The following is a 20,156-nucleotide window of genomic DNA, read 5'->3' as shown; positions in this document are numbered from 1 at the left end:
ACACATGGCACCTGCGGGGCGGGACACAAGATGGGGTGCAGGGGCCCACTCATCCACCCAGTAGAAGCCAGCCAGGCCTGGAGGGTGGTCTCTCTGGGGCTGTGTGCTTTACAGGAGTGAAGGTGATTAGACAACCTCACAGTGGCCCTTGCATTGCTGCTAGAAATCCACGCTTCTGAACAGCCAGCATCGATCAGGGATTCCTGGGGTTGCTGGTGATCTGACACGCAGCAGTTGCTGGCCCAGGGGCTGCACTGGGAAGGCAGGGGGCATGCCCAGATTTGCATGTTGTGGAGATTCAGGGTGGTGTGGGTGGCAGCAGTGCAAGGTGGGATTTGGAAGATGTGGAGCTGCTGGGTTTTTTGTTTGTTTGTTGCTTTTTTTTTTGAGATGGAGTCTCGCTCTGTTGCCCAGGCTGGAGTGCAATGGTGCGATCTCGGCTCACTGCAACCTCCGCCTCCCGGGTTCAAGCAATTCTCTGCCTCAGCCTCCCGAGTAGCTAGGATCACAGGCACCCGCCACCACGCCTGGCTAATTTTTGTAGTTTTAGTAGAGACGGGGTTTCACCATCTTGGCCAGGCTGGTCTTGAACTCCTGACCTCGTGATCCATCCGCCTCAGTCTCCCAAAGTGCTGGGATTACAGGCGTGAGCCACCGCACCTGGCCAGCTGCTGGGTTTTGAAGAAGTGGTGGCTCCTGCCCTTGTATGTGGTCCGTGGTGGCTCGGAGGAGGAACCCAGAGGGAGGCTAGGCTGGCAGCTGAACGACACCACCACGGCCATGACCTTGACAAAGCCCCGAAATGCTGTGCCTCACTTTCCCTCACTGTAGAACAAGGATGATCGTGACAGATGGTCACGATCCCTTCATCAGGGTGCAGGCTCACAGCTCAATTTTGTCTGGAACTGCAGGCTGGGGAGCCTCAGAGACCACTGAGCTGGAGGGATCAAAGCTAAGAACCCACCCTGGAAAATACACAGGCAGTTTCGTCTGTGATATTCGGGGGCTCATCAGACCTCCCCGAGGACCATCCCCGGACGCTGAGACCCTACTTTACAGAAGGGCAACGAATCTGTGCAGGATGTTGTGGACGGGAAACCAAGGCCCAAAGACATCCACTAAATTGCCATGAGCCAGAAAGGGCAGGGGCCCAGAGGGACAGCAGCCCCCAGAGACTAGGGTAAACTGAGGCTCCGAGGGGCCGATCACACAGGTGCACAGTGAGGCTGTGAGGCCTCCCTTCTGAGGTGCCCACTGTGTGCTGTCGGAAGAGGGGCCCAGCGGTGCCCTCGGGTGGCTGCCAAGTTGGACTCAGTCTCCTGGCACCCGGGCGGCTGGGGGGAGCTCCTCCTCCTCCTTCCAGGACGAGGAACAACTCATCAACTTGCAAATGTCCGGGTGAGAGGGTTGGAAAAATGAAGGCGCCCAAACTTGACATTTGCATTTCAAACACTTATATCAGCAAAACAAATAACAGTAATTATACCATTTGCATATTTTGTGCATGATTGTTTAGCGAGGTGGGGAGGAGGGGCGCCTGCTGATGCCAGCAGCCTAGCCTCCCGCACAGCTGTGCCGCCCCGCCCAGGGTCCCTGCCGCCCCGCACCTCCATGCTGCCCACCCCGGGCCCTGTGGATGTGACGTGCAGCCCTCGGGCTGCTTCTTCCTGCAGGCTCTGCCCTCTGGCCACTGGGTGTCCCTCTGTTCTCTAATACGCCCTTCCCCAGCAGCAGGTCCCCACCTCTGCCCTCTGCACTTGCTGTGCCCCCCGCCTGGGAGCCTCTTGCAGACCCACCCAGGCTAGCTCCTCCATTCAGGGCCCATCCTCACTGTCCCCGCCTCCACATTCTGATGGGGACACCCACGGCTGCCCTCTCTCTAGCCGGGAGCTCCATGAGGCTCCAAGCTGACCTTGAGCCCTGGTGGACAGGACTGACCCTTGGTGTGGGGCCTGCCCAGCCCACACCCCAGCATATGGCAGGCCCTCAGCAGGCAGGGGACGTTCACACTCAAGTCCCTGCCCCCCACTGGGCACCGGGCACCTGGCTGGGGAGGAGTGCCCAGGCCTGGCACTGACCTCGCAGGGGTGACGTGATGTGGGGTCTCAGGGTGAGGGAGATGGGACTCAAAAGCAAGGGCAGTGGGTGATCTGACTGCGTACCCCAGGTCACACTCAGGACCCCAAGCTGACCCCCACCTAGTACTGCTGTGGGTGGAGCCTCCTGGGGTGGGGAGGAGCCGAGACCCAATGACCCACATGGCTCTGTGGGTATCACCATGTGTTTACGGAGGGTCTGGCTGTGTGTGAGCACATGTGCACATGCATGTGTGAGTGTGCATGAGCGTATGCACGAGTGTGTGTGTATACATGTATGCGTGTGTGCATGTATGTGCAAGTGTGTGCATGCATGCACGTGTGTGCACACGTGCATGTGTATACATGTGTGCATGCATGCACAAGTGTGCATACATGCGTGTGTGCATGCATGCACGTGTGCATGTGTGCACGCATGTCTGCTTGTGTGTGAGTATGTGTGTGCTTGTGTGTATTGTAGGTTCTCCAGGCAATGCTGGTCTTTTTGTCTGGGTCAGGACTAACAGACTGGGTCTCTGGGTGCCCACTCCCCACAGCCCAGTTTTGGGGTGATGAGGGGGACAGTATGGCCTCCATCAGCGCTGAGAAAGGGAGGTGGTCCCACCCACCAGCCCACTCACAGCTGGCAGGGTCCCCCACCCAGAGACCACCACGCCTGGCTGCAGGCTACCTTCTCCTGAGCGGCAGCCATAACAAGAACACCAGCGATTGTGTACCTGTCACAAACGCCAGGCCCTCCCATGGGCTGACTTGCAGAATCATCCCCCAGCCCCACGAGGAGGTGGAAACTCCAGCTTTATTACCCCCATTTTCAGATGGGGAAACTGAGGCACACCACAGCGACGCCTCTTGCTCAAGGTCACACAGAAGGGCTAGGATTTGTACTGACCCCACCCGGCCACTTGCTTTTTGCAAGACAAACACCCCGGCGAACACAGTCCCGGTGACGGCCCTTACAGGACAGGTGTCATCCGTACCCACATTTCACAGACCGGGAAACCAAGTCTCAAACACATGCAGAGGCCTCCCCAGGGTTACACTGGATGTGGCTAAACTCGGCCGAGAGTTCTTCGCTTTGGACTGAAACTCAGGCAGAGGCTGCGAGTAGGACTGTCCCCGTGGTAATTAGGGCTCCACAATCAATCCCAGCGCGCAAGATGCCACCTCCCTGCTTCCTTTAATCTCCCCTGCTCAGCTCAGCACCGACAGAGGAAGCCGAGCCCAGAGACTTGGAAGTGCAAATGAGGCTCCATCCCCTGGTAAACTGCAAGCAGCAATTAACTCCTCACTTCACACCCCACAGCCCCACAAATTCCAGACGGGGTAAACAGTTAAATATGAAATATTAAGCCATAAAAAAAGCTGGAAGAAAACAGAATTCAATACTTATCAGTTCTCAGGAGGGAGAGAGGCTTTCCAAGCTCAGAAGGAAAAGAATAAATTTAAAAGAAAAAGGAGGCAGATGTGACCAAATAAAAATAAGAAAAAGGAACATAAAAAGTAACCCAAATTAAAAGCTATATGGCAGAGAGGGAAAGATATTTGTGGCGAACGTGACAGATAAATGATAACTATCTTCATTATGTAAAGAACTCATTCGAATTGATTAGGGAAACATCAACAACATATAAATAAATGGGTAAAGGAAAAAACACAAAACAGAAAATACAGGTGCTTACAAAACATATGGCCCAATGCCCAACCTCCCGTATAATCAGGGAAATGCAAACTTTTAGAAAATGCAATGAGACACCATGGACCCATCAAAGGAGACGTGATCTAAAAAAACAAAAACACTGAACTAAAATAAATCCCAGTGCACTGCAGTGCTGGCATGGTTATGGTGAAATTGGCACAATTCTTTTGGAAAGTCATTTGGCAATATAGATCAAACACTCTTAACATGTGCGTAACTTACAGCACATCACACCATGGTGCAGCTGTAACTTTCTGCAATCAAGAGCAACACAAGGACGCTTGCTGCCACCACTTTGATTCAGCACGGTGCTAGTAGTTGCAGCCAATGCAATAAGGCAAGAAAAGGAAACAAAAATTATAAGATTTGGAAAGAAAGAAATGAAGCTCTAGCTATCCACAGACAATGTGATTATGTACATAAAAAGTCCAAAAGAATGTATATGTTACCAACATTAATACAATATTAGCATAAAATTCACATACAAATATATATTGAATTTCTATACATCTGTAATGAATAGAAAATGAACATTTATGAAATGTCAACACTCTTCAAATTAATTTATACATTCAAGGCAATCTCAATCAAAAATCACAGTCCATTTTTGTTTTTTGTGGAACTTGACAAGCTAACTCTAAAATGTATATGGAAGAAAAAAAGGCCAAGAATGTCGCTAAATAAAAAGAACAAGGTGGAGGGAGGGAGGGTCTTCTTCTTTTTTTTTTTTTTTTTTTTTTTTTGAGACGGAGTCTTACTCTGTTGCCCGGGCTGGAGTGCAGTGGCGTGATCTCAGCTCACTGCAAGCTCCGTGTCCTGGGTTCATGCCATTCTCCTGCCTCAGCCTCCTGAGTACCTGGGACTACAGGCGCCCACCACCACGCCAGGCTACTTTTTTGTATTTTTAGTAGAGACGGGGTTTCACTGTGTTAGCCAGGATGGCCTCGATCTCCTGATCTCGTGATCCGCCCGCCTTGGCCTCCCAAAGTGCTGGGATTACAGGCGTGAGCCACCGCGCCTGGCCGAGGGAGGGTCTTCTTCTATCAGGTAATGATAGTTGATTATAAAGCTATGGTGATTGAGATATTGTTATAAGATTAGACACATAAGCCCATGGAACAAACAGAAAATCCAGAAACTGACCCATGAGACAGCCCTTAATAGGGGAGGCATAACTTTTTAATAAATTGAATACATATGGGAAAAAGTGAAACTGAATACCTGCTTTACATCACATATAAAGTCAACTCCAGGCTGATTACAGACCTAAACGGGAAAAGAAGAACTATACATTTTGAAAGATAAAGTAGAAAAAAGATAAAATATGTATATATAATACAAATATATATTTATAGATTGAGATAGGGTCTCACTCTGTTTCACAGGCTGGAATGCAGTGACATAATCACAGCTCACCGCAGCCTCGAGCTTCTCAGCCTCAGGTGATCCTCCCACCCCAGTCTCCCAGGTAGCTAGGACTACAGGCATGCACATTCGTGCCCCACTAATTTTTTTTTTTTTTTTTTTTTTTTTTAGAGAAGGGGTCTTGTTATGTTGCCCAGGCTGGTCTTGAACTCCTGGGCTCAAGCAGTCCTCCCACCTCGGCCTCCCAAAGTGCTGGCATTACAAGCATGAGCCACTACACCCAGCCAGAAAAATATATTGATGATCAAGAGACAGGGAAGAATTTCTTCCCACTCATGCAAGAATATATTGACAAATATTACTACATAAAAATAAAGAATTTCTGCTCGTAAAAATATACTATGAAAATCTAGCCTGGACAACATAATAAGATACTGTGTCTACAAAATTTGTTTAAAAAATTACCCAGGCATGATGGAGTGTGCCTGTAGTCCCAGCTACTCTGGAGGCTGAGGTGGGAGGATCACTTGAGCAAGGGAGGTCAAGGGTGCAGTGAGCCATGATCCCACCACTGCACTCCAGCCTAGGCAACAGGTCAACACTCTGTCTCTAAAATATGCATGCACATGCACACATACGCACACATGCACAATCATACACACACGTGCACACACCATACACACACATATACACACACACATACACATGTGCACACGCACGCACACACATACAATCATACACACCATACACACACACATCATACACACACGCACACACACACGCACACATGCACACACACATACACATGTGCACACACACACATAGCATACACACACATACATGCACACACACATACACACACGCATACACACACACGCACACACACATACATCATACACAGTATTAAAACACAAGCTACACAATAGCTATCTTCCAAGAGACTGTGATCTCATTCGGAATCTATAAACACCTCTTACGAATTAATAAGGAAAACCAACACTCAGTCATAAAATGAGCAGGGATCTTGAAAAGGCATTTCACAAATGAGGACATCCACACGGCCAAAAACCCCGTGCTCAACTTCATTACTCATCAGGGAAATTCAAATGAAAGCTTGGTAAGATACCGGGACACACCCACCAGACGGGGAGGCTTCAAGCATCTCGTCAGATCTGGCTCTGGGGAAGGAGGATGTGGAGCAACAGGAACTCTCGCCCGCTGTCCTGAGGGTGCAAAGCCTCATCACTGCTCTGGGAAAGAGCTGGCGTAAAGCTGTGCATACCTGAGACCGGCGACTATTCTCTGGGGTATAAACCTTGGGGAGGGTCCCGCATGTGTGAAGCAGGAGATACGCAAGGGAGCTCACCACAGTCCCAAACTGGAACTGAACCCTGATCCCCTCTTAGGACAGAACACTCTTCAGTGACGAGAATGAACCAGCACCAAGCACAACGAACGGGTATGTCTCCCCCGATAGTGCTGACCAGAAGAACGAGGTCAGAAGGGAAGAAGTATGCAAAGATTTCATTTACGGGAAGTTCAGAAGCGGGCAAACCCAGAATCAATTGTCCAGGAATGCTGGTTGCTACCATCAGGAATGACAGAGCGCTGGGATCGGGACAGAACGTGCCAGAAGCCTCTGAGGGCCGCCAGCATTCTAGGTCTTCACCCCGTCTGTGGTTACACAGATGCATTCACACAAGGTTCACACGGCGGTTATTCTTTCCCTGGCTCAGACGGGACTTTCGCACCCTGCTGTATAGACCGTTTGTTCCAACTCACAGTCTACACCACCACAGGGCTGTGAGGGGATGGCGTGCGCCTTTCACCCAGCAGTCCCACTCCTGAGAACCTACCATAAGGAGAGAATCCCAGAGAGAAAATCAGGTACAGCGAAAGATTTCCATTGCTGCTTGATAGAGAAGGAAAAAAAATGGAAAATGGAAACCACCAAAGTTTTCAATAACAGGACAATGATGAGGCCAGGCACGCTGGCTCACGCCTGTAATCCCAGCACTTTGGGAGGCCGAGGTGGGTGGATCACCTGAGGACAGGAGTTTGAGACCAGCCTGCCCAACACGGCGAAACCCCGTCTCTACTAAAAATACAAAAACCAGCGGGGTGTGGTGGTGGGCGCCTGTAATCCCAGCTACTTGGGAGGCTGAGGCAGGAGAATCACTTGAACTTGGGAGGCAGAGGTTGCAGTGAACTGAGATGGTGCCACAGCACTCCAGCCTGGTCCACAGAGTGAGACTCCATCTCCAAAAAAAAAAAAAAAAGAGGAGAATGACTAAATCAATTAAAGCACACCCTTATTATTGACTGTGGTTATTTATTTATTTATGATGGAGTCTCGCTCTGTGAACCAGGCTGGAGTGCAATGGCGTGATATCGGTTCACTGCAGCCTCCGTCTCCTGGGTTCAAGTAATTCTCCTGCCTCAGCCCCTGAGTAGTTGGGATGACAGGCACACACCACCACGCCCAGCTAGTTTTTGTATTTTTAGTAGAGACAGGGTTTTACCACATTGGACAGGCTGGTCTTGAACTCCTAACCTCAGGTGATCTGCCCGCCTCAGCCTCCCAAAGTGCTGGGATTACAGGCATGAGCCACTGCACCCGGCCAGCATCGTCATTTTAATAATGTTAATGAATATTTTGCAACTCGGAAATTTGGGGGTTTTATTGTTTTATTTTTTTGAGATGGAGTCTTGCTCTGTTGCCTAGGCTGGACTGCAGTAGCGCAATCATGGCTCACTGCAACCTGGACCTCCTAGAGCTCAGGTGATCCTCCCACCTCAGCCTCCTGAGTAGCTGGGCCCACAGGTATGTGTCACTACACCCAGCTAATTAAAAAAAAATAATTTTTAGAGACAGGGTCTCACTATGTTGCCCAGGCTTGTTTAAAACTCCTGGGCTCAAGTGATCTGCCCACCTCGGCCTCCCAAAGTGCTGGGATTACAGGTGTGAGCCACTGCACCTGGCTGCAACTTGGAAACTGCTGGAGATCAGTGAATGATCAGACTCAACAAGTCCATTCTCAAGATGGACAGAGATACCAACATGTCTCTACAAAACACATGTGGTGTGAAGTGCATCACTGCTCACGGTACCCATGATAGTCCAAACTAGAAACAACCCGAAAGGCCATCAGCAGAGAAGGGATACATCAACTGAGGTACAGCCTTACGTGGGAATACTATACAGCAGTGAAGAGGAAGGAACCGCCATTACATCTAACAAGGATGAATGAATTTCACAGGTGCCATATACAGAAGTGCCCAGACACAATGTGCATACACAGGATGGTTCATTTATACAACATGCAAACATAGGCAAAATTCAGCTATGCTGGCAGGAACTAGGTAGTGTTTACCCTGAGATGGGGGAGAGGTGACCTGGAGAGAACATCAGGAGACTTTTGGGGCTGCGGGGGCTGGTTTTGTCCTGTTTGTTGATTGAGGTGCTTGTGAAAATTCATTAAGCTATGCACAGTGAGAATTTGTGAACTTTTCTCTATGTAACTTACATCGCAAATTTTTAAGTTTCTTTTAAGACTGATATCAACCCTGAAACAAACGCCAATCCTCAAAAGAAGAAGAAAGACAAGGAGAAACTCTAAAATGCGGACAAGCTTCTCTTGCATGGTGCAACCAGAACTTACATCTCCTGTTTTCAGCATTTTCCTAGTTTTCTTTAGTGTATACACATGTATATTGCTTTTGAAATTAAAGAGAGAAATAATATGCTATTACATATATTTAGATGCCAGGCCCCCAGAAAAGGATTCATGTTTAATTAGGACTTTGTGATTCAGGATGGCACAATGTTTTATATGTTGTAAAAAAAAAATCTCATTGCGGCTGCTAACGGTGGCCGGGCCCCCTCGCCCCATCTTCTCACTGTTGTGGCCCAACCATTCTTCACCCGACAGGAAGCTGACGTGCTAATTTGCTTAGCAAAGTCAGAGCGAGCGCTGAGGGTGCAACGCAGGAAAAGAAAATTGCCACAAAAGGGAGGCAGGAATATTCTGAAGGCATTAACCTGATGAATTGTATGTAAGAGCTGTAAATTTGATAAGTGCTTATTAGAAGTAGAAAATGAGGCTTGAAATTTGCTTGTTTGCCTGAAATGAAGGCTGAGGTTCCCTTGGAATCTAATTGGCTAAAAAGTTGGTGAGATGTTCAAATGTAGGCATCATATGAAAAAAAGACAGCTAGAGAGATGCAGAAGGCCAGGAGAGATGGTAACTGTTGTGTCAGGCACATTTGGAAATATTTATTAGAAACGGGAAAGAAAGTCCGACGTCTTCTCCAAGCCCGCTGCCTTAGTCAGCACCCGCCCCTCAGCCGGCCGGCTCTGTGGGAAGCCCAGGCCTGGCCCCAGCCCCACTGCCCTGTCTCTCCTTTCTTCCCACACCTGGAGGCTGAGGTGGGAAGATCACTTGAAGTCAGGAGTTCAAGGCTGCTGTGAGCCATGATTGTACCACTGCACTCCAGCCTGGGTGACAGAGAGAGACCCTGTCTCTCAAATAAATTTCAATTAAATAATTTTTAAAAATCTGCTCAGGTGACACATGCCTTGATGTGTTCATGGGCAGGCAGCCCCGATCCTGGTGAAAAACAGAGACAAAATCCCGGAAGGAGGAAGGGTGGGGGCAGGAGGTGGAGACCGCCCTAGAGACCGGCCTGAGATCACACAGGAGTTGTTGCAAATTTGGCAAATACCAATTTTTCCAATTGTACACGTGGGTGCGTGGATGAGACGATAGGCTCAGAGGTCCCAAGGCCAGTGGGAAGCTGGGAACACAGACCCTAAACATGTGCCACACAGCAGGCTGGCCTCGGCTGTGCAGGGACCTGGCAGGCAGGGTCAACCCCAGCGGTCAGTTCCACCCCATGGAGTGGGGAGTGCAGGCCCCAGGGTGCTCCCAGTACCAGCTCCTCCCAGCACCGGCTCCTCCAGCAGCCCAGATACCCCCATGGAGGAGGAGGGGGCAGGCTCACGATTGTTCCTCTCCAAGTCCCACACTCTGTGGCAGCCGAGCAGGGGTCTCAGGCCCTCTGCATGTCCGTGGATGGGAATGCAGGCATGAGACCCTCCCCCTTCCCCTCTAGACCTGGCCTCTCTCCTGCCTGGAAGGGTGGGGGCTCCTCTCTGCCCTGCCTGGGGAGGGGCGACCATCCTCATCTCCAGCACTGCCTCTAGGCTGTCCCACCCCTGCTGGGAAGCCCAGATCAAAGAGGGCAGCGGCTTCTCCAAGGTCTCAAAGCCAGTGAGGGGCGTTGGGCCTTGGACCCCAGCCTGGCCGAGTCACCTCCTCCGAGAAGCCTCCCAGCCTGCCCCACCGAAAGGGGCTGACCAGTCCCTGCTAATGCACTGCTCACGGTCATCTCCTGTGGCCCCTGTTGTTTTCCTAATGCCTTGCTTCACTCGAGTCACCCCACCGGACCCTCAGCTCCTTATGGGCAGTGCCGTGGGCTGAAGTGTGCCCAGCATCCCTGGGATGAAGCTCTGACCCCAGGCTGACGAGAGGAGGTGGCGGGGTCTCTGGGAGGTGATCGGGGTTAGCTGAGGTCATGAGGATGGGGCCCGTGATAGGATTCAAGCCTTTACAAGGAAGGATGCCAGGCTGGGCGCCATGGCTCACACCTGTAATCTCAACACTTTGGGAAGCTGAGGCAGGAGGACTGATTGAGCCAGGAGTTCAAGACCAGCCTGGGCAACATAGCGAGACTCCATTTCCACAGAAAAAAGTTTTAAACAATAATTAGCGTGTGGGTGTGGTGGCACACACCTGTGGTCCCAGCTACTCTGGAACCTGAGATGGGAGGATGGCTTGTGCCCAGGAGGCGGAGGCTGCAGTGAGCTGTGATGGGGTCACTGCACTCCAGCCTAGGTGACAGAGGGAGACCATATCCGGGGAAAAAAAAAGAAAGAAAGAAAGAAGAAAGACACCAGGGCATTTGCATGCTCTCTCTCTCCCTCTGTCTCTCTTTCCCTCTCCCCCTGTCTCTCTTTCCCTCCCTCTTTCTCTCTCCTTCTCTCTCCCTCTGTCTCTCTCTCTCTCTCCCTCTCTCCCCCTCTTTCTCTCTCTCTCCCTCTGTCTCTTTCTTTCTCTCTCTCTCTCTCACACACACACACTCTCTCTCTCTGCCTTGGGAGGACACGGTGAGAAGGTGGCCGTCTGCAAACCAGGACACTGGCCCTCCTAGAACCAACCCCGCTGGCACCTGATCCCAGACTTTCAGTCTTGGGGGCGGGGAGATAATGCATGCTGCTATCTAGACCCCAGTGTCCAGGTTTTGTTGTGAGAGCCAGGGCCGACAAAAGCAGGCAGGAGTCATGTCTGCCCTGCTCACTGCTGTGCCCCCACATCTAAACCAACCTGGGGCTCGGCATACAATAGGCATTTAATAAATGCACACTCCAGGAGGAAAGAGACTTTGTCTGGTAACCCAAGGGCCTGGCGGGCCCAACAAGATTTGCTGAGTAAATGTTTGTGAACAAATGAAAGGGAGTCAGTGAAACCAAATCAGCACGTTTTTTTTTTTGGTTTTCTTTTCTTTTTGAGACAGAGTCTCACTCTGTCACCCAGGCTGGAGTGCAGTGGCACGATCTCAGCTCACTGCAACCTCCACTTCCCGGGTTCAAACAATTCTCCCCGCCACAGCCTCCCAAGTAGCTGGGATTACAGGTGTCTGCCACAACGCCCAGTGAATTTTTGTATTTTTTAGTAGAGACAGGGCTTCTCCATGTTCGCCAGGCTGGTCTTGAACTCCTGACCTCAGGTCATCCACCCGCCTCAGCCTCTCAAAGTGCTGGGATTACAGGCATGAGCCACCGTGCCCGGATGCACGGTTTTCAAAGTGGGGCTCATGGGCTTCGGGGGCTGAGTCTGCTCCCGCCTCCCAGCGAGACTCGCCCAGGCCTGTGCCAATAGTCCCGCTCCTGCCCTTTCGGGAGGGCCGTCGACGCGGACACCTGAGCCCTGAACCGCAGCCCTGGAGGAGGAGGACGCAGCTGGTGCTGGGAAGGGCCGGGAGGCCGGTCACACATTCCCGGCACACTACTACTCCCTGGGGTTATCAGGCAGGAGCGGGGTCCTGGTGGCTTTCCTGGTGGAGGGACCGAACCCTCACAGCCCCAGCGGGCTGCAATGAGCTCCAGAGCCATGGGGCAGGTCGCCATGTGCCTGTCGGCCACGTGTGCTGCCTGGCACAGCCACGTGCGTCCGGAGACGTCCGCAGTGTAACTCAAAGTGAGGGGGATGGGCACATGTGCACGACGCCCGACGCCCCTCTGCAGCACTCAACAGGGAGGGCAGGGAGCTGGAATGTGTCCCAGCCGGGCACAGGGCTGCTGCTGGCAGCCAAGGTCAGGGAGACTCTCAGAGTCCCCCACTTCTGTCAAACAGACAATTTCTTTGGTTCTGGAATTAAACTATTAATAGCAGTGAAGATCAAGAAACTCAAGCGCAGGGCAGCTGACAGGTGGTCTCAAATGCACCCTGGGGGATGTGCAGCCAGCAGCTCTCAGAGCCAGTCTAAGTTTGGCAAAGGGCCGCTGTGTGGGCCAGGCATGGTGACAGTGACATTTTGGTGTCAGGGGCTCCCGTCTCATACCCTCACTCCTACAAGGGCCTCCGCACCTGGACAGGTGGGTGTCTGGGTGCTGGCGGAGTTGACTGCTTCAAGGAGGTGGTTTCCTGTCTCAGGGAGGCGGGGGGCACCCCTGGGATCTGCTACTAGGGGCATAAGCCCCGGCCCATTGACTGACTGATGGACCAGAGCTCTATCTTTCTAGAAGGCCTGGGAGAAGCCAGGAATCCCCTCCCGGAGCCTCGCCCCACTCCTCCCTCCAGCCATCCTCCTCCAGCTCTTTGTGACATCACTGCCGTTGCCATGGGAACCCTGCCAACTGAGCGGATGACTTCACAGGAGGATGGGAGGCGCTGGGCTGGGCCGGCCTGGGTCTTGCAGCAAAGGTCTTTGATAACCAGCAAAATGGCAAAGGGAGGCAGGAAAACCGCCAGCAGGGAGGCCAGTGTGGGTTTAAGGCAACAGCATTCCCCAGCCCTGCCCAGCACCGGTCTTCCAAGCCTGGGACCTGGGGCTCCCTGCCTCCTTCCACATGGAGGTGGGCATGGTGGAGTGTGAGGGGCATGGTGGAGTGTGAGGGGCCTGAGTCTGCCCAGGTTGGCTGGGGACCCCCGGCTGGAGCTGCTTCAAGTCTCAGTTTCTCTTTCTAGGAAGTGAGACCAGGAGACAGGGGGCTCCCTGCCGAGTCTGTGGCCCTGAGGGCTGTTCAGCTCTAAGCGTGGGCGCATGGACAGGCCAGAGAGGGCTGTATTGCTCCAATCACCCTGTAGGAATCACAGCCCAGACGGGGGCTTCCCGAGTGCTGCCCACCTGGCTGGCAAGCAGGGGGAGGTGGCACGGGCTGGGGAGGAAGAAGCACTCTCACTCCTGCTGGAGCCTCTGTCCAGGAACCCCGATTGGCCCAGCCATCCCTGGGGAGCCCCATCCCTTGTGCCCTGCACCCCGTGTCCATCAGCACCGATCTGGGTCTCCCAGACACCTGCTCTGGGGTTGCCATGGGGATGAGCAGGAGGGGTGAGTGTGGCGCGCACAGCTGTCCGTGGACACACAGAGGGCATGCACGCATGTGTCCGTGCTCACCTCCATGTGTTCACATGGCCTGGGCACCGCCAGAGGTGTTCACACAGCGGTGTACACGGACCCCCCTGCAGGTGTGCACACGCCCAACAAGGCTACGTCCACAGGCGTGTGTGTGTTCTCACACCAAGAAGTGGGTCACCCCCCACACCACACACCATGCACTCTGTCCCTGGAGCACACACCTGCCTGGGCGCACCAGGCAGTCTAAGTCCATGTCACCTATGTGTACACGTATGTGCACACACCTGCCCAGGCACACCAGTGTGTGTACATGCCTGCCCAGGCACACTGGGCAGTCCAAGTCCTTGTCACCTACGTGTACACGGCTGCCCAGGCTCTTGGAATCGGGCACTTTCTGAGGCTGCCCCGATGGGCATTTCCTTCCCCAGCCAGTACATCCTGTCTTCCTAACCCCATGTCTGCTGGACTCTGAAGGTGTCCACATGGCCATGAACGTCTCCAGGGCCTGCACTGCCCACCACCAGGACCCTAGCAGAACCCAGCATCTGGTCACTAGGGGTCTGCGTGGGCAGTCACTTCCTGGGGGCCTACACCCCTCAAGGAGGGTGAAGGATGGGCCGGCCCAGCTGGGGCTGAATCCTCACAGCCTTGTTCACAGGGAGAGGCTGACCTGTGCCCATTTTACAGACAACAAAACTAAGGCTGAGAGAGTAACAGCCCAGCCAGCACACAGCACAGCGTGGTGCAGGCCCAGGCCAGTCTTGTGAGGTCTCTGCCATTCCCTGCAGGGTACACAGAAAGAGGCAAAAGCTGAGGTGGCCCCCACTGGGTGTCCTTTTACTTTCTCTCCTGTGATTCCACAGTCCTTTGACCTGGGATTTAAGAAAATGTCCCTAGTTTCCAATGAAAGAAATATTAATAGACGCTCAGAGACATAAGGTAACTGACCCTAGGTCACAGAGCAGAGTCAGGGAGCTGGTGAGGTTGAGGGGAGGGAGCCCCAGGAGGGCCTCAAGAATCTCCCTCCCTACTCCACTCAGCCAGGGGCAGGTGCAGCCGGCAGGTGGACCACTGGCCCCAGGCATGCGCTGTCTATGCCTCTGCAACTAGCGTACATGACGAAGGCAATTTTCCACGTTTAAAGTGCCACAGCAGTGCCCGCCTCTGCTGATCAGCCCCGATCTTTCTTGGCTGTCTCTTCCCCAGCTCCACGCAGAGGCACCCCCAATTCAAGCTCCCTAAGTTCCCAGCCCCACTCCTCTCCACTCTGCCTGTCGCAAGGCCCTCCCGGCCCAGGCTTGGGAGAGAGGTGCACCCTACACTGCCGTGAGCCCCGAGTGCACCTGGATGGCCAGAGGGAGCAGCCCTCAGCCCAGGCTCCACCACGCAGCCCAGTCCGTCCCTGCAGCCACTATCGGTACTCACAGAACCCTCTGGCAATCCGGCCTTGGCAGGGTAGGCCAGACAAATCTGTGCAGTTTACAACCAGCTTCTGCTTCTAAAAATAGAAGTGCTACTTGGCACACAGACCACAGTGAAAGTGGAGAAACTGAGGCCCAGCAGCAAAAAGTGTCTTGTCAAAGGTCACGGAGGCAGGAAATAGCAGATGCCAGGAGGGTCATGACACTCAGAGCCGAAAGGAGTCCCTTGTGCCCGGCACTCCTCTGCCCACCAGCCACCGTGGCCATCCTAGGCACGTGAACACCGCTGCGCCAGTCCAGCCTGGAGCCTGGCACTGCCGGCCTTGGCAGGCAGACATTGCTGGTCAGGAATGCAGAATCGGCCTTTAAATACCTCAGCGATTTCATGCCCTGGCATCTCCCTCTTCCCCACACCGCCCGAGGCGCCGCTGAGGCCTAATGGGCTGTGAAGGTCCATTTTTCAAAGTTAAACATTTCCTGGGCTCCCTGGCCCAGCCCTTAGACACAGCCTGGCAATGTCCCGGGTGTGGGGTTGAGACAGCTGCACAGGGAGGCCGTGGTCCACGCAAATCTCCACGACGCCTTCGGCTCTCACTGGCCACCGATGCCAACAGAGACCTACCTGGTGGCCAGCTTGTGGGATGCAGAGCCGGCAATGGGTCAGGCCTGGGCTGTGGGAGCGGTGGGTCAGGCCTGGGCCCCTGAAGCTGGGAATTCCAGCCTAACACAGCCTTCAGAGGTGTCGATTTTAACCCCCTGCCCATTTTACAGATGAAGAAACTGAAGGAGGGCCGTAAGTCCTCTGACATCAGGGACCACAGAGCTTACCCGACCAAATCTCTCAGGGTCCAGCCCAGGGCCTAATGTCTAGTGCTGAAAACAGCTGGTGCTCAATTAATGCTTGTTGCCAGGAGTAGCACCCAAGGCTGCAGAGCAGGAGGTGGCAGCCTTGGGTGGAGACCCCAGAGCCCTGATTCCCAGACCCCCTGCATCGGCCTCCGAGGGTACAAACAGGCCTCCTGTCTGCTGGGATCACTGCTGGCATCCCAGAGGCCCCTGGCTCCTGGTTTAGACCCTGCTGTCTGCAGATGTGAAGCAGTGGAGAGGGAAGCCTGGATCAGGACTTAGGCAGGGCCAGGTTTGGGTCCCAGCTCTGCCACTCTCTGACTCCCTAGGCTTGGACAAGCCACTTCTGGGGGCCTCAGTGTCTCCATTTGTCATTTGGTGACATTAGTCTCTTTACCTGGGGGACTTCTACACTCCCACTTCTTCCAAGCTCCTGTCCATACTGACATTGTCTTTTTCCAGTCCCTGTAGGTCTCTGTATCCATCATCCATTCATTCATTATCTACTTCCATCATCATTAATCTACATCCTCCCTCATTCAGGCATCCATTCATCATCCATATATCCTTCGAGCATCCACCCACCTACCCACCAATCCACCCATTCATCCATCCATCCAGCTCTCCACCCACCCACTCACCCATCCACCCATCCATTCATCCTTCATCCATCCATTCACTCATTCATCCATCCATCCATTCATCCACCCACCTGTCCATTCATCCATTCACACACCCACCCATCCATTTATTCATCATCCATATGTCCTCCTAGCATCCACCCATCCATTCATCCATCCATCCACCCACCTCTCCACCCATCCACTCATCCATTCATCCATCCATTCATCCATCTATCCACCCATCCATCCACCCACCTATCCATTCATCCATTCACACTCATCTATCCATCTATCCATCATCCATATATCTGTCTAGCATCCACCCACCAATCCATCCATTTATCCATCCACCTAACCACCCACCCACTCACCCATCTACCTATCCATCCATCCATTCATCCTTCATCCATCCATTCACCCATTCATCCATTCATTCATCCACCCATCCAGCCACTCACCTATCCGTTCATCCACTCACCCACCCACCCATCCATCCATTCATCATCTATATATCCTTCTAGCATCCACCCACCAAGCCATTCATTTATCCATCCACCTATCCACTCACCCACTCACCCATCTACCCATCCACCCATTCATCTTTCTTCCATCCATTCACCCATCATCTATTCATCCATTCACCTATTCATCCATTCACCCACCCATCCATCCACTCACCTACGCATCCATCCACCCATCCATCCACTTGCTCACCCACCCACCTGCCCATCCATCCACCCATGCATCCATCCATTCATCACCCACCCATCAGTCCATCCATCTATACATCCATCCACCCCTCCATCTGATGATACATATATCAAGAAGGCAATGTGCCAGTTCTGTGCCAGGGCTAGAGTCCCAATCCCCAATTCCTAACCTAACGCCCTCTCCAGGATTCCAGGTGTCCAGAGGGCTCAAGGGGTTCCCATTCTGTCACTGCATTGGCTCAGATCCCTGACTGCTTGGGGAAGAGCTCCTGTTACCAATCTAGGTCTCATGGAGACAACCAAAAGCTAAAGAACCAGAGGACTCCCTGTTGGCCCGGCTTCAGGACGGTGTGAATCTGGGCAAGACACTCATCTCAGTGTAGCACTCGCCACCTGTAATGGGCACATGACTGCAGAGGCTTCAAACTGGGCCACACCAGAGAAGTTGGCTGGCTCAGGGCGCTGTAAATGGATAATGTTGTTAGAAGATTCAACAACATGATTAAAAATAAGGAGACAGGATATGCTTTTCCCTTGCCACCAATTCCACAGCATCTCAAGGGTCTGTAGTGCACCAGCCCCAGCCCCCAGCGAAGGTGGAACCAGGCCTGCCCAGCTGAGCCCTCTGCAGATCCCAGGGGAACAGGGTCAGTCTGCAATCCCAGAAATGTATTCATGGTTCCTTAGCAACCAGTGGCTTGGGGACTGAGCCGGGAATCTGTGTTCCTCCCGGCGTCTCACCTCATCTTTTGTTCCCCTCACTTATCCAGCTGAGCTCTCAGCCCTCAGACACATTAGATGACTGGAATAGTGACGACATGCCTGTGCAATGCTGAAATTATACTTCCACACTCACAGAAGCACACACATGCATGAGCATGCACACATGTATACACACTACATACAGTATGCTAAGTAGAGAGACCCAGGTTAAGAAATAATATCACTACTCAATTATAGAAAAGAACAAACTATTGATAAGCATCACAACTTGAATGAATCGCCAGGAAATTTTGTGGGGGAAAAAATGTAATCCCAAAATGCTACATACTGTGTGATTCCATTTACACAGCAGACTGACAGTCCCTGACTTATGGTGTTTTGATTTATAATTCTTTTTTTTTTACTTTATAACGGGTTTATTGGGGTACTAAATGCATTTTTGACATGATATTGTTGACTTATGATGTGTTTATCAGGATGTAACTCTATCATAAATTGAGAAGCATTTGTACTTGAAAAGACAAAATTATAGAAATGGAGAACAGATTAGTGGTTACCAGAGGTCAGAGATGGAATAGGGGTGAGGAAAGGGGGTGTGGCTATAAAAGGGTAAAAAGAGGAATACTTGTGGGATGGGACTTTTCTGTATCTGAACTGTATCACTGTCAATATCCTGGTTGTGACACTGTACTGTAGTTTTGCAAGATGTTGCCACTGGGGGAAACTGGATAAAGGGTACATGGGATCTCTCTGTATTATTCTCACAATTGCAAGGGACTGTACAATTGTCTCAAACTAGAAATTTTAATTTTAAGGAAATAAAATAACATTATTGAAAATGGATGGTATTTTTCAATGAAAGGAGTAAAATCAACTGGATTAGTATACCTGGGAAGAACTGACACTTGATCCTTACACCTCACACCATAGATAAAAAATTAATTACAGGTGGATTAAAAGTCTAAATGTCAAGTGTAAAACAATAAATCTCCTAGAGAGCGTCTCCAAGAACTTAAGGTGAGAAAAGATTTCTTTATAAGCTAACAGAAAGTGCTAACCATGGAGGAGAACTTGAGTAACATTAAAATGAAGAACTTCTCATTAAAGTACATGATTGAAAGAGTGAAATGGCAAGCCATGGAATGAGAGAAGATATTTGCAACATATATAATCAAAAAATTAAGAATTACTAGATTATAAATAAAAAATTCCTACAAATGTATAAGATAAAGAAAGCAACTCAATAGAAAAATGGGGCCAGGTGCAGTGGCTCACACCTGTAATCCCAGCACTTTGAGAGACCAAGGTAGGAGGATCACTTAAGTCCAGGAATTTGAGACCAGTCTGGGCAACATAGGGAGACTCTGTCTCTACAAAAAAAAAAAAAATTAGCCAGGCATGGTGGCATGTGCCTGTAGTCCCAGCTATGTGGGATGCTGAGGTGGGAGGATTACTTGAGCCAGAAAGTTTGAGACCAGTCTGAGCAACATAGTGAGATCCTGTCTCTATAAAAAAATAAACAAATAAAAGAAAAAAGACAAATATGACTTTTAAACAGATAGGTCACAAAAAAATAACATACAAATATCCAAATGGCCAATAAACTTATGAAAAGGTGTTCACTAGTAATGCTAAAATTTAAAAGGACTGACAACATCAAGTGTTTGCAAAGGCTTTTAAAAATTGTTTTAGATTTAATATTTGGACCTTTAATTCATCTGGAATTAATTTTTTAATCTATGGTATGAGGTAGGGATCGAGTTTCAGTTCTTTACAGGTATATTAATCCAGTTGATCTTACTCCTTTTATTGAAATATACCATCCATTTTCAATGGCATTATTTTATTTCCTTAGAATTAAATTTTCTATTTTGAGACAATTATACAGTCTTATGCAGTTGTGAGATTCCACTGGAGGAGAGAAGGGTAATGATCAGGAGGAGATGGAGTGGGGGTTTCTGAGATACAGGTGTCATTTTTATTTCTTGAGCCAGATGGTTCCTACATAAATTTCACTTTGTGGTACTTCATGGAAT

At 51.1% G+C, this 20,156-nt stretch overlaps 1 protein-coding gene and 1 pseudogene across 2 annotated transcripts in view; one reads left to right on the top strand and one right to left on the bottom strand.

Moving 5' to 3' along the window:
• Window positions 1-20,156, bottom strand: part of ELFN1 (extracellular leucine rich repeat and fibronectin type III domain containing 1) — an 82,733-nt gene that overhangs the window by 41,089 nt on the left and 21,488 nt on the right. The gene's annotated exons all lie outside the window — the stretch shown is intronic.
• On the top strand, window positions 12,434-14,195 carry LOC100428089 (uncharacterized; annotated as a pseudogene).

The sequence above is a fragment of the Macaca mulatta genome, chromosome 3 (genome assembly GCF_049350105.2).
Source record: "Macaca mulatta isolate MMU2019108-1 chromosome 3, T2T-MMU8v2.0, whole genome shotgun sequence".
In the NCBI taxonomy this organism is placed as follows: Eukaryota; Metazoa; Chordata; class Mammalia; order Primates; family Cercopithecidae; genus Macaca; species Macaca mulatta.
The sequence above is the reverse complement of the archived record's forward strand: the minus strand, read 5'-3'. Positions and strand labels throughout refer to the sequence as shown.